The sequence below is a fragment of the Psittacula echo genome, assembly GCF_963264785.1.
Source record: "Psittacula echo genome assembly, chromosome: 4".
Classification (NCBI taxonomy): Eukaryota; Metazoa; Chordata; class Aves; order Psittaciformes; family Psittacidae; genus Psittacula; species Psittacula echo.
This window is the reverse complement of record NC_137738.1, coordinates 67,585,322-67,601,195: the sequence shown is the minus strand read 5'-3', so window position 1 is coordinate 67,601,195 and position 15,874 is coordinate 67,585,322.

Here is a 15,874-nt window from a genome sequence, read left to right as displayed (position 1 = left end):
GTTTACTAGGCAGAAGTTAATGTTTATCTGAAAAGCTGTATGAATCACATGAGGCTTTTAACATATTACATCTATAGCTGTGTGATTGCCACAGATATTACCATACTGCCATTTGCCTAGGAAGAAAAATAATGTATTTACAGTACATTTTCAGTTGTATAATTTGCTTTTCTTCCAAGCTTAGATATGGAATTTAAGGACCTACTTTTCCCATCAAATGCAGTTAGAATTCTGGCAAAGCTGTCCATCAACCTTCTTGATTTTAACTTACTTTTAAGTTACTTCTAGTGATGTGGCAGACTACCAGAAACATACTCAACCACATCATTAGCTGGAATTAAATAGAGATGTGTTTCTTAGTTTCAATTTGGTTTGGTTTTAAACACTTATTATCTCATGCCATGCTTCTGATACACAAAGCAACTTTTGTACTAACCTCAGAAAGCAGAACCTAACTTTAAGTGGTTTATGTTGTTGTTATTATTTGGCAGTTCAGATACTATAACATTGTCAAAACTGATTCATTCTGTTGGTATAGGAGGAACTGGAGCAAGTAGTGAATCTCTCAGGATCTTCACATCCCTCTTTCTTAGCTAAGGCCAACGATTGGTGACAGTTTTGTCAGCTCATCACATAATGTCATTGAAGATTCCACATGGCTAGCTAACAGTAAATTTTCCTTTCCGTTTGTTAGAAGTTAATTTTCTTATGTAAGTTTGTAGTGAAATTGCGTATATAGAAACAACCTTGCATGCTGTTTTCTTTTAATTTTTTATACTATATTTTAAACCTGTTGAATATTGAAGTTAATTTTTTTAACTAGAATCTGAATATAAAAGTGTAACTACTCCACTAACTCTGAATTTGCACTGCAGTGCTTTTGAAGCTTCACAGACAGAGCTGAAAATATTTAGTTTTAACTTCCACACTCTCTCATGCTGTGATGTTTTCCTTGTTCCTTATGGGCAGGTCATTCTACATATTTCCCACAGAATTCCCACAGAGGACCTTTGACATGCTCATGAAGTTACAAAAACATTTGGATGAGCCAGTCTACAAAAACGGCTAAACATACTAAAACCTTACTGAGTAAAATGATGCAAAAAAGCGTTAAAAGGAAAGTTGATTACCTTTGTAAGTCTGTCATTTCAAGTTCCCCAATGTAGGTGTTTCTACAGTGCCCTGATGCTCACAAATGAAATCTCTGAATAGCTTTTTCAAAATTAATAGTTGGTATGCTAAAGAATTACGCTTGAGAGGCAATAATAATATGTGGGATAGTAGTGCATGTTTCTTCAAGGTAATTGGGTGGCTTAGAAGCAACACACAAAGACCTAGGCTCAATAGCAAGATGAAGAAACATCTTTAATATCTGAGTGTGACACAAGTGTGCCATGTTATTTAGTTTCAAGAAATGCTATTTGAATGTACACTCCTGAAAGTGACAAGAATAAATGGTAACCAGAAAATTTTAAGATCTTCAACACCAGGATACAGAAAACTTTCAAAAGTGAGATTTAAACCCAAATGAGTATCTTAAGAAAAAATAATAATGGTAGAATATTCACATGCACACTCAACCTGTAAGATTTGAAAAGATATTTCAGATACATATTTAATATATATGATATATTTTACTTATTTCTACGTTGTATCTATCTGCATGGATCATACCTTTTTCCTGGTGTAAATTTGTAGAGAACTATGTTCTCTTAACCCACTTACTGTTGCCTTAAACAGCACTCCAAGAATCCAATTTTTTACCTTTAAAAAAAGTTTAATGTTTATTTTAATCAATATCCTTCTACAGAGGATGTATTATAATATAGTGCTATTGGCTATAATTCTTCACATGTCAAGTTTATTATTTCTAATTTGGATTCAGTAGATCATAATTTTAAGGAGTTCTTTCTTTGTACTCCCCATGTGTCTTTAGGTGAAAATGTGTTCTTCCATTATTTCTAGCAGGTTTAAATTAAGTCACCCTGAATTTTTTGCTTCAGAATCTAGAAATCTTGAAAGCTCAGACTTTAAAAAGGAGGAAAGAAGGAATGATTCTAAAACATCAGTTTCATTATCTGCATTTTTTCTTCTTTTATTTCCTCAGTTTATAAGTTCCATCTCTTCTTCCAGGCACAGGAAAGAATAAAATGTTGGTGGATTTCTTTAATTTTCAGTTTAATCAGGAAACAAATAAACTTCAATCAGAAAGCAATCTGCCTTTAAGAAGGAGAAAAGTCTTATCATTTCTTCTCGCTTTGTAGAAGAAAGATATGTACCTTTGCATAGATTTTCATATCTATTACTAAAGTAATGGTTTCTTGAAGCTGTGCACAGATAGAATGGTATTTGCTCTTATTCTAGCAGGTTTAACTTATTTTAATCAGGGGCTTTCATTTCTTATTATATGTGACACCCTAGTCAGTGCCTTGATTTGGAGGACTCTATACCATGATTTATTCTTAATCTTTGCCTAATTTGTGTAATGTAAGAAATGTGACAGAATGAGATTACAAGAAGATGTTACTGTCATAGTAGTTTGAACCATTATGATTTATCATAACAACACTGATTAGATAATCAGACTGTTGAAAAGAATATATCACTGTCGTGGTTCAAGCCCAGGCCGTAAATTAGAACCACGCAGTTTCTACTCCCCCCCTCCCCCCCCGAGAGGGATGGGGAAGAGAATCGAAAGAATGCAACTCCCACGGGTTGAGATAAGAACAGTCCAGTAACTAAGGTATAACACAAATCGCTACTGCTACCAATAATAATAATAATGATAAGAGAAATAACAAGGGAAGAGAATACAATACCGCCTGCTGGAAAAGAGCCCGACAGAAAAGAGGACGTGCCCTTCCGGGTAGCTCCCAGTTACATCCTCCGGCATGACGTGCTGTGGTATGGAATACCTCTTTGGCTAGTTTGGGTCAGGTGTCCTGTCCCTGCTTCCTCCCGGCTTCCCCTCCTCCCTGGCAGAGCATGAGACTCACAAAGTCCTTGGTCAGGGTAAACATTCTGACCAGTAACTGAAAACATCGGCTTTATCAGTATTATTCCCAGGCCAAAAGTCAAAACCACAGCACTGTACCAGCTACTAAGAAGGAGAAAAAGTGACTGCTGCTGCTGAACCCAGGACAGTATCCACCCCTTATTCCATACCATTCACGTCATGCTCAGATCCCACATTTTCAATATACTCTCACTCTCATCTCAGTGCACTGTTATCTTAGTGCACGGACCAATTCCTATAAAGCTGCTGAGTCCATTCGGTCCATGATGTTGGGCTCCATCTCTTGGAACAGTCTTTCAGGGCAGGAGAGGCTGTGTGCAGTGTTGGATCGTTGCCTGCTGATGCTGATCGTTCCTTTACTGTACAAATCGTCTGGTTCTATCAAAGTTCATTCTTTGTTGGGATGATGGTCGAAGGGAAGTCAGGGCCAGTCACTGGTGCCCTGCAGACTTCTAGTTGATGGACTATAGCAGGCAACAGCATACAATTGAGTTCATTGTCTGTTTTCCCCTAAAATCAAATCCCCTTGAGGTACACATCGGACTTCCCCATCTTCCCGCATTACCCACCAAGTATGTCTGGGTCCCTGAGCAAAAGCAATCCCACGAGTGGGTTTGCCTTTACTTGAAGCAGGAATAACCCAGACTGTCTTCCCCAGCAAATTCTTCATGTGCACCACAGGAACTGTCCCCCTCTACAATATGTAAAAGTTCTGACTGGGCTGGGCCAGCCCTGTTGGCAGATCCTCTGGTGTTGACCAACCAGGTGGCCTTTGGTAAGTCTGTATCCCAATGCTTGAAAGTTCCCCCACCCATTGTTCTCAATGTAGTTTTTAACAGCCCATTGTACCGTTCGATTTTCCCAGAGGCTGGTGCATGGTAGGGGATGTGACATACCCACTCAATGCCATGCTCTTTGGCCCAAGTGTCTATAAGGTTATTCCGGAAATGAGTCCCATTGTCTGACTGAATTCTCTCTGGGGTGCCGTGTCGCCACAAAATCTGGTTCTCAAGGCCCAGGATAGTGTTCCGGGCAGTGGCGTGGGGCACAGCGTATGTTTCCAGCCATCCGGTGGTTGCTTCCACCATGATAAGCACATGGCGCTTGCCTTGGCAGGTTGGTGGGAGTGTGATATAATCAATCTGCCAGGCCTCCCCATATTTATACTTCAGCCATCATCCTCCATACCAAAGAGGCTTTAACCATTTGGCTTGTTTAATTGCAGCACGTTTCACACTCATGAATAACCTGGGCAATAGTGTCCATTGTTAAGTCCACCCCTCAATCACGGGCTCATCTCTATGTTGCATCTCTGCCCGGATGGCCTGAAGTGTCACTTGCCCATCAGGCTCAAAATAATTCACTCTCCCCTTCAGCAGTTTCTGCAACTTGTCTCTGGGGACTCCATATGGCTGCCTTCCATCTCCAACGTTTCCAAAGCACTGGAGGGGCTCAGTGGGCTAGATACTTGCCCATACTGTCCCACACACCCTGACACTCATGACTGTCCAGCCTTGGGGAAAACCTCTTGGTCCCTCTATATCGTCGTCTAAACCCAGACAAGACCCAAACCTGACTCTGCTTAACTCTCGGGATCAGACAAAATGGTTGTGGGTAGAACACATTCTGTGTGTGTGCCAACATGATGATCCCCATCACAATCAGCAGGCAAGTCCCAAGGGTACCCAAAGGCCATTCAAAACCTTCAGAACTCTCAACTGATGCTGCTGTGCTTGCAGGCTCTCTCACCACCAGCTTCCCTTTTTCTGAGTCCAGATCTTCCTCCTCTGCCTTGCTGGAAAGCGCTGCAGGGTCTCCTGCATCCTCCTGGGGCTCAGGCTCACGAGGCTCGGCGGGCGGCTGCTGGGGAATGCTCTCGGCCGCCACGGGGCTGGGCTTGGCTGCGGGGCTCCGCCGCCGCCTCCTCCCGCTGCTCGGCAACTGCCTCCTTCCCACCCTCCGGCCCAGTTCCTGATGCTGTTTGGTCCCCGGGGCCTCTCTCCCGGGCCGCTTCGGCCACCGCCGGCTCCCGGGGCTGCTCCCCCTTAGCTCCCCACAGCCTCACAAAGACGGAGGCGAGGACGAGGGCCAGGACAGTGAAGAGCAGCGGGATGGCCAGGTACAAGTCCCCGGCCACGTCCATCCTGCCCTGCTGCCGGAGCCTGCCCGTATTACAAGCCATTACCATAAAGTACAATGAAACAAGAACCTTAGCCCAAGGCCCACACTTGATAAACACTAACACAGCAAATACCGGCTCTGAGTAAGCTACAGCGTACTGAAACTGTGGCATCAAGAGAAACAACTTTGAGAGCCAATAAATCAGCATTGTGCCTTGGTCAGATCTGTTGTTATCTCAACCCTTCAAGCCCCACGTTGGGCACCAAAAAGAACTGTCGTGGTTTAAGCCCAGGCCGTAAATCAGAACCACGCAGTCTACTTCCCCCACCACCACCTTTCTTCCCTCCAGTCCTGGAGGGATGGGGAGGAGAATCAAAAGAATGCAACTCCCACGGGTTGAGATAAGAACAGTTTAATAACTAAGGTATAACACAAACCACTACTGCTACCACCATATTAATAATGATAAAGAAAATAACAAGGAAGAGAATACAACCGCTCACCAACCGGTACCTCATCCCCACCCTGCAGCATTCCAGCCCTTCCAGGAACATTCATTTCTACATCCCTGAGCATGACGTGCTGTGGTATGGAATATCTCTTTGGCTAGTTTGGGTCAGGTGTCCTGTCTCTGCTTCCTCCCGGCTTCTCCTCCTCCCTGGCAGAGCATGAGACTCACAAAGTCCTTGGTCAGTCTAAACATCGCTGTTATCAGCTCTGTTCCCAGGCTGAAAGTCAAAAACACAGTGCTGCAACAGCTACTAAGAAGGAGGAAAACTGACTGCTACTGCTGAATCCAAGACAATGGGTTCCACCCCTTGACAGCTTGATGGCATCCGGGTACACTGTGCACCGGTATCTACTAGAGCCTTATACTTCTGTGGGACTGATGTGCCAGACCATCTGACCCACACAGTCCAGTAAATCCGATTGTCCCCTACCTCCACCTGGCTGGAGGCAGGGTCCCTCTAACAGTCATCACAACATTGGACACCTAAGTCATGTTGAAAGGGATTATTCTTCATTATCACGGGAGCTGGAGTAAAATCAGCTCTTCCGCTCCATCTGGGAACCTGCTCACCAGAGACTGAAGCCGCAGCTCTCATGGGATGATTAGTCTTGACCCTTGTTCCTATTTTCAATTCATGCACCCGTTCCTCCAAAGCTGAAGTAGGTTTTCCATCCCACTTCATCATGTCTTCTCCATGATCCCGCAGGTAAGACCATAGGGTGGCCCGTGGTGTATGCCTTCTATATCTTCTCTCTCGAACAATAGGACTTCTTTTGTTAACAGCTGAGACGTGTGTTGGTACACGTGAGGAGCTGGATAAATCAGATAGATCGTCCCTCAATTGTTTGACATCCTGGGACAGTTTTTCCACAGCTGAGATGATGGAAGGGGTGAGATTGTCTTTGAACTTTCGGAGTTTGTGAATCATTTCATCCACTGTTGGTGTTACTATGTCACCCCAGGTTACTGTTGCCAATGAATGGGCATATGATGACGGTGCATTCCGTGTAAGTTTTTGCCACATGGGTCGTGTACATTCGACTTCATCTGGGTCTATGGGTATATCTCCGTTATTCGGTTTGATGTGATAGATCATCTCTACGATGGCTGATTCCCTCAGAGACTGGATGCCTTTGTCTAAAGGAGTCTACTTGGCCGAACGACTCGTAACATCGTCCGTGTATGGAAACCTTTCTTTCACAGCTGCCAAGAGCCGCCTCCAAAGACTGAGGGACCTTTTCTCTCTTGCAATTGCTTTGTCAATTCCCCCTTCTCTAGCAAGTGATCCCAGCTGCTTGGCTTCCGTACCTTCTAGTTCGTGACCATCGGCCCCATTGTCCCAGCATCATAGCAATCAGGTGATGATGTGCTCCCCTGGTTGACGGGTAAAATATTTTCGCATATTCCGTAGTTCAGTTGAGGTCCGAGGTCGAGAAGTCACCTCTTCTTCTTCTTCGTCATGGGATGATGACTCCTGATCAGATGGTGGCCTGGGTGGTGAATACATTGTTTCTTCATCTTGCCTCACCCTTCTTGCCTCTTTTTTGCTTTTTCTCTTGCATATGGGGGCAATCGATATTGGTACGAATTGGTCCTCTGGTTTAGCTGCAGTGATTATCACTGTGGTTTGAGTAGCAACAGTACTTGTCGCTGGGGGTGGTGTAGCTGCTGTGCGTGGAGCTGGGGTAGCTTCGCTGTCTGTTGCAGTCGAAGTTTGAGTAGTGGCTGTACTTGTCGCTGGTGTAGCTGCACTGTTTGTTGCAGTCGAATTTTGAGTAGTGGCTGTACTTGTCGCTGGGGGTGGTGTAGCTGCTGTACTTGTCACTGGAGTAGCTGCGCTGTCTGTTGCAGTTGAAGTTTGAGTAGTGGCTGTACTTGTCGCTGGGATAGCTGCACTGTCTGTTGCAGTCGAAGTTTGAGTAGTGGCTGTACTTGTCGCTAGGGGTGGTGTAGCTGCTGTGCTCGGAGCTGGAGTAGCTGTGCTGTCTGTTGCTTCGCCCTCAGATCCAGGGACATTTTTTTCCTTTTGAAGGTGCTGGATAGTGTTGAACAAGGCCCAGTAAGCATAGGCCAAGCCCCAGCACATTGACATGATTTGTCCCTCTCTGGTATGACCAGGATGACAACACACCTCATTTAAGTGTTTCACTAATTCTTCTGGATTTTGCACTTGTTCGGTGGTGAAATTCCAAAACACTGGAGGGGCCCACTGACCTAGATACTCGCCCATACTATCCCACACACCCTGCCACTCATGGCTGTCCAGCCTCGGGGAAAATCTCTTGGTCCCCCTATATCGTCGTCTAACCCCAGACAAGACCCAAACCCGACTCTGCTTAACTCTTGAGATCAGACGTAATGGTTGTGGACAAAACACACTCTGTATGCGTGCCAACATGGTGATCCCCATCACAATCAGCAAACAGGTCTCACCAATATTAAAAGGCCATTCAAAAACTTCAAACCTCTCAAACGATGCTGTAAACGGTCTGGGAGGGGCACTGGGAGGGTAAAAGAATGTCTCCTTCATAGGTTGACCACCCAGGAAGGAGAAAAAAGATGTATAATTGCTAAGCACTTGCATTATATACTTCCCAAAGTATAAAGGTGGTGACCACACTGGGAACATAAGCCAGATCAGTTTCATGATCAATTTTTCTCTTGTATTACAAGTCATTACCATAAAATACAATGAGACAATAACCTTAGCCCAAGCCCCACACTTGAAAAACACTAACACAGCAAATACGGGCTCTAAGTAAGCTACGACATATTGAAACTGTGAGGTCAAAACCAACAACTTTGAGAGCCAATAAATCAGCATTGTGACGAGTGACTATTAATCCAAAACACTGAACGCTTACCACAAATACGATTAGACACACTCCGGTCAGATCTGTCGTTATCTCAACCCTTCGTGCCCCACGTTGGGCGACAAAAAGAACTGTCGTGGTTCAAGCCTAGGCCGTAAATTAGAACCACGCAGTTTCTACTCCCCCCCCCCCCCCCCCGAGAGGGATGGGGAGGAGAATCGAAAGAATGTAACTCCCACGGGTTGAGATAAGAACAGTCCAGTAACTAAGGTATAACACAAATTGCTACTGCTACCACCAATAATAATAATAATGATAAGAGAAATAACAAAGGAAGAGAATACGATACCGCCCGCCGGAAAAGAACCCGACAGAAAAGAGGACGTGCCCTTCCGGGTAGCTCCCAGTTACATCCTCCGGCATGACATGCTGTGGTATGGAATACCTCTTTGGCTAGTTTGGGTCAGGTGTCCTGTCTCTGCTTCCTCCCGGCTTCTCCTCCTCCTGGCTTCTCCTCCTCCCTGGCAGAGCATAAGACTCACAAAGTCCTTGGTCAGGGTAAGCATTCTGACCAGTAACTGAAAACATCGGCTTTATCAGTATTATTCCCAGGCCAAAAGTCAAAATCACAGCACTGTACCAGCTACTAAGAAGGAGAAAAAGTGACTGCTGCTACTGAACCCAGGACACTAACAAACTGCTGGAGACAAATTACTGTTAGAATATTATTATTATTATCTTATTGCACTTGGATTGATTAAGAAAATTTTTGATGTTTTGCAGTTATAACTAAATTATTAATGACATTTATTATTGTATTATATCAATTTCCTGAGGTCATTGACAGAGGATCAGTAGTATGAAGGAGTAAAATCTTAATTTTTTAATATTTTTCTGTAAATAATATTTTTTTTTTTTTAATCTGCCTACTACTTTTCCTGTCTGACAGGACATCTTTCTATATACTGTTTTGTTCCTGTGTGTAATATAAATGGGTGCTGTTACCTCATTAACAGTTCAGGAAATGAAACTCCTGTGTTTGTTGCAGAAAGTCAAGTGAGAACTACATATCTGCATCTCATGATACAGTTTAGACTAAACAAGCATGATTTTAGAACAAGGTATTGACTCAGTGCTTTGACTAAGTAGATTATAAAACCCAATTCATTTGAGCACCTGATGAAAGATGATTTAAGCATCTTCCTTGAGGAACTTCATGAGAAAGATAGCAACTATCTGTGGTAAAGACCTGCCATAAGCAAATCAATCATGTAGGATGACAGCCAGGTCTGTGATGAAGAAATCAATCCTAGTGATAAAGCAATACTTTAAATATGGCTTATAATCATGATAAAACTTACAGAGAGAAACTATCTGTCTAAATTCCACTAAGGCTGGGATTTGGCTATCTAAAACTCTCCTAAATAGCAGCCAGTATACTTTCTGCTTACTAATGTTTTCAGTACAACAAGCATCCAATTAATTTGATGATTCCTGTTCAGCCTCCAAGTTACATGAAACTTACTCACTCATGCTTAGATGTGCCTGTTTCAAGAAGATAGGTACCTACGTCCTTCTTGGTGCTTTGATGAGGTCTACGTTTAGATGAATTGGCATTTGAAATCAACATAACTTGTATAAGATAGGCATGATCAGTAATAGCAGTAGTGCAAAACTTATGTATAATAGTCCAAGACCTTGAGGACTCATTAGGAAGCTGAGAGCTCACTATCACAGAATCATAGAATCATAGAATGGTTTGCGTTGGAAGGAACCTTAAGGATTATGTAGTTCCAACTCCCTGCTACGGGCAGGGACACCTTCTGCTTGACCAGGTTGCTCAAAGTCCCATCCAACCTAGCCTTGAACACTGCCAGTGTTGGGGCAGCCTCAACTTCTCCAGACAACCTGGCCCAGTGTCTCACCACTCTCACAGTAAATATCCTAAATACTGTTTGAGCTGCAGGAATCAACATTTCCTTCCTATCAAAAATGTTACCACATTTCTAACAGTGAGTGTTGTTAAAAGTGTCTTGGGCAAAAAAAAAGAAATGTAACAGACATTACCAGGAAACAAAAGGAAATGTGACACCAATATAACACGTGGAACATTCTCGTTGTTATAGTGAGTAGTGGTAAAACTGAGGCTGATACTTTAATGTCAGCCTCGAGTATAAAGTCTCCAGCAGAATACTTTGAAGAATGACAGGTTATCTCACAGGTTTTGGGAAACTTTCCACTACTTTGAAGCTAAGGTTCATCTCCTCAAGCTGAGTAGCACCTAAAATGCAGACTTTTCAGCTTCTCACTTGGCTATTTTAACCACTGGAATATATAGGAAGTAAACGTACCATACTCCATTAGAAATGGACAGACTAAATCCAGAGCCGAAAAAAAATATCTATTTCCTGTGTTTAGGAACCTCTGTTCAAGTTCCTAAATTCTCAGTGGAACAGGTAGACATCAGGGTCTTCCTGAATAGCATGGATTGCCTTCTGGAGATATTTCAGAATTGCTCCAAAAGCAGTAGAATATCTGGTTCAAAAATGTTCAATGTCTACTTTGAATTGCCTAAATCCTATTCAGGAAATAATGCAACCTCTTCCACAGGGTGATGTATCCCATCCTAAAATCGCTGTCTAAGGTCGCTGTCTAAGGCAAAAGGCAGGAATAATTTCCTCTGGAAGTACTTGTCTCTCCTCATGGACTATAAAACACTAAGTTAGGTGGAATGATTCTTGTTCCTGGCCAAGCCCCGAAAATTTCAGACAGATACTTTGAAATTAGGCACCTCAGTAAGATGACTTAGTGTCATCCTTAATTTCTATGGCATGCTGACCAAATATTTCACTCAAACTACAGTGATTCTGAGATGTGAAGATGTGCAAAAATAACTAATGCTGAAACAAGAATGTATATTTGTACTTGCACCATTTGCTCTTATCACTGTGTGTTGACATTGAGTACTTTAGTACACTAACTCTCTTCTTTTTCAGAGGATGATGAGGTGCCATCTGTTTTCCAGGCCTATGATCAGAACGCTCATTACGGAATTTTAAAGACCTGATTTCTAGGTCCCCTTTAGCCACTGAAAAAGGGTCAGACCTATATTCTCCATCCCAATGAAAGTCTTAACAAACTTTCTAACTAGAGGCAACAGTCTAAGGGGGCCAGATATTACATCTTTGGTCAATATTTGAATGGCATACAAGAGTGGGGTGGCAATCAGAATTTCTACTCTGTCATCAAGCAAGGCAGACACTCTCCTGTTGAGGAATTCTTACGGTGCTTACGCATTTTACATTAAGGAAAATAAAATACACTGTTACCCTTCAAGTTTCTGTTTAACAGTCTGTGGAAATGTGAAAACTCAATTATTTACTGAGAATTTACTCTTTAGGAATTATTTATTGCTGTGCTTCATGGCAAGTGGCCTCTGATACAAAAGAGTTTTGCAATTTTCCTTTTCAAATTACTCCCTATGCAGAATAAATAAAATATTTCTAATGTAAGATAATTTTAATGAATTTTAGCATAATTTATAATCAATGTGGCCTCATTGTTTAGTATATGACTTCTTCATTCTGCTCTTTTAATAAATTACACCTTTTAGAATGGTAAAAGAGGGCTAGATATTGTTGGGTTATTCAGGCACAGACGAATGCTTGTTCTCTTTTTTCTTTTCACTTTTGCTCAATGCTATGCAATTTTATGAATCATCATGTTTTGTTTTACCACCTGGATATCCAGAGGAAGTTCGATCTTCAAAAGAGTGTGACAAACTCTAAAGCAAAAGGCTGCTAAAATTAAGACAATAATGACACAGCATCTGAAGTATTCAAAAGTTTCTTAACATTGTTTAAGGACTGGTTCTCATTGTAAGTACAATTTTCTATTTTTTTTTTTTTTTAACAAATTTCTATTTTGTTATGATTGGTTTATGTGAAATACTGTGTACTATTTTTTCTTCATCTATCTCCAACTTTATCCAGAGCATAAAGAAACAATTATAAGGCTAAAATAGAGAACTAACATTTCCCTGGTAACTGAATATATATGAATCCTGATTTATTATTATGACATTTAAGCATACAAACATTCATTTATGTATACAAATACCAGAGCTTAATGAAAAAAGGTCTATGATTATTTTTGTAGGACTTAAAAATATAACTTTTAAATGTATTTAAAATGAAACATTTTGTTTGCCTTCTATGGCATTTAATAATAAGGATGTTTGATGGATTTAAAAACTATTTCTAATAGTACTATTTTTTTTTTTTTTTTTAAATAGCTTTCTTTATTATTCTACCTTAAGCTCTGGTTTTCATCAATAAACTAGAATTATTTGATCAAAAGAATTTGCTAAAAAGCTGTGGAAGTATTTTTATTAAAAAAAAAATTGAACAGGGATTTCCTAAGAAGTGCATATTCAAATTATTCTTTTGCAAGAGGCATTACCTTATAGCTACTTTTCCTATATTATGCATATTGATTAGAGAGCTATTGTGTTTCACCCTGATTAGTATTGCACTAATCTGGTGAAGCAAGGAATGAATAATAAGAATCTAACAAAATTATGGAAAATATGTTTATATAGAGTATGCCAATTGACAGAAATTATCCTTTGCAATGTAGTGAATACCTCATTAATAACTCTTCAGAAGGTTATGGATCTCTTAATACTTACATTGCTCATATTTGGCTGCTGAGCCTTTTAATAGTTCATTACTAATTTTTCCTTATCACTTATCACCTGGCACTCCAAGCCCTCTCTTGCTTCATAGTAAATACAGAAAAGCTTATAGGTAGATTTTCTCACAGTACATACTTAAGAACAGCCATTTACTTTTCCTTTTTCTTTTTAGTAAGCGACAAAAAAGCTTTGCTATTTTCTCGTATGCTGTTTTCAAGTGTCAGACCTAGATCTGAATGGTCTTTATCCTAGGATTTATTAAAATATGTACATCTATTTATTTACCCTTTCCTGTGTCATCTTTGATGAGTTTCTCTCCCTGTCTTCATTTTCTCTCTCATAATTTTTACTTCTCCACAATGTGTGTCATGATATTTCCTCATGTCCTTCCCCCATGAGGACACCAAAAATGGCACTTGGCAAACTTTTTATATAGCAGGAGGCCTCTAGTAACTGAAGTAATATATTAATCCAGTGACCCCGTATTAAATTCAAAAAGAGTTTTACCAATACGTAGGTAATGAATGCACAATAAATTTATGGTATATGCATAAGAATATTACCTGCTTATGAGAAGAGAAGAATCTAGAGCAAGACAGACTCACTCTTGATGGAGGAGGATCAGGTTATGAAATTTAAACCAGTTAGGCATATGCAAATCCATGGGGCCTGATGGGATGCAGCTATGAGTGCTGAAGGAGCTAGCTGGTGCCATTGTGAGGCCACTGTTTTATTTTTTAAAGGTATTTTAAATTTTAAAAGTGTGCTGTGATTCTGAGAGACCTGGACATGCTGGGTAACTTGGGCAAAAGAGAAAACTCGTGAAGTTCAACAAAAGGATATTAAAAGTCCTGCTCCTGGTGAGGAACAACCCCATCCATCAGTAAGCATGGGGAGCCAACTGGCTGAAAAGCAGCTTTGAAGAAGACCTGAGGGTCCTGGTGAACAAGGACTTAAACATGAGCCAACAGTGTGCCCTCATGGCAGAGAAGCCAAACAGCATCCTGGGATGCATGAGAGAGAACAGTGCCGGCAGTTCAAGGGAAGTGATCCTTCCCCTCTGCTCAGCAAAGGTAAGTCATACCTGGAATGCTAGGTCCTGTCCTTCATGTAGAAACTGACATATTGTAACGCATTTTCACAACATTTTCTTGTATTCTTCTTATTTTTTCTTTTCATTTATTTCTTTTAAATTCTTATCACTTTACTCCATTAATCTACAAAATCTCATTTGCCCTTGAAACTTATACCCTTCAACTATGTATAGATTTTCAGCACATTAAATTTCTGTGGTTACTGAGTGAAGCTACATAATACTAAGGACTACTGGTGTTTTTTTAGTGGTCTCTATTTCATACCAACAAATTGATCCTTCACTAGGAGTGTTTCAATATCTAAGTAAGTAGCTGACTGTGCCCATATATCAAGTGTGTACAGAGGTAAATGCCTTAACTGTTTAATCAAATAAATTACAATTAAAAACTCTACTTGTAGGATTATGGACAGAAATACGTAGTCTACTAAGCTGTTGAACTCATAAATTTATCCAATGCATCTAACAATATAGATAAAGAACCTCCAAAGCGTTAAATTTTGTGTATGGGTCAAGTGATAAGTAACAGATGGTGCAACAAAAACTGCACATTTGTTCTCTTAGTTTCAAATTTCAAGTGTGTCAAGTGTGAGTAAAGCATAGAATACCGTGGACTGTCCTATTTTCAGTGAAGATCTCAAAAGTGTGGACTTCTAATACTAATTTCTAGAATTAAATTATATTTGCTATGTGTCTCTCTCTTTTTTTCTCCATTCATGAATAATCAAGTCAACTGAACTATGCTGGTGTAAAAGTAAAACAAAAATAAAAGGCAGCTTTAATCATGAACTGTTGCCTTGAGAGTTAGCTACCAAGGTGACAGAACGGCCTCAGACCAGATCTGTGAACACTGGAGAAGTTACTAGACTTACATCTGGCTCTAAACATCTATAGCTGAGTGCAGTTTGATACCTAGACCTGTTTGTAGGCAGGATATTCAATCAAATCAAAATGTTGACATTCAGGGCCTGACAGCAGAGTGGGCCATCCTATCCTGTTTACTTTGCAGTGTCCTTGAAAGTTGTGTGCTGCAGCAGAAGTCTGAGAAATAATTTAGAACCCCATCCAGGCAGATGCAAACCTGAATATGTGGCAAATACATGCAAGGATTCTTCTCCATGAAGGGACTGCCCACCCAATGTGTCAGATACATTTTAAGTTTGCTGAACTCACAGAGCCCTGAATCCTGGCCAAAAAAAATCCTTACTTTTCAAAAGCAATAGTTTGTTTGTTCTCATTTTTCCAAACAAGGTAAGAAATCCCTGAAGTGGATGCTCTATGCCCTTCTCAGGCTTAGAGGGATTATACTTGTTTCAAGGATACTTTGGTAAGCAGAAAACCATGAGGTACCCTGAATGGGCGTGATTTTCTGAAGCTGGGTGTCTTCACAAGGTCAATAACAAGAGCTCCTGCAGGAATGAATGCATGAGAAAGCATGCCCTCAAGTAGAGCGGTATAGGAATAGGGATCTTGGAACTGCCTTGTTTTCTAGGGGTCCCTTTCTTTTTTTTTTGTCTTTCACTGTTGGAGGTGATGTGTATTTGGGTTCCACAGGAGATGGCTGAAAGCTGGAGACATCTCCTTCTCAGATGTATCCCCATGACTACAATCAGACATTTGTTTC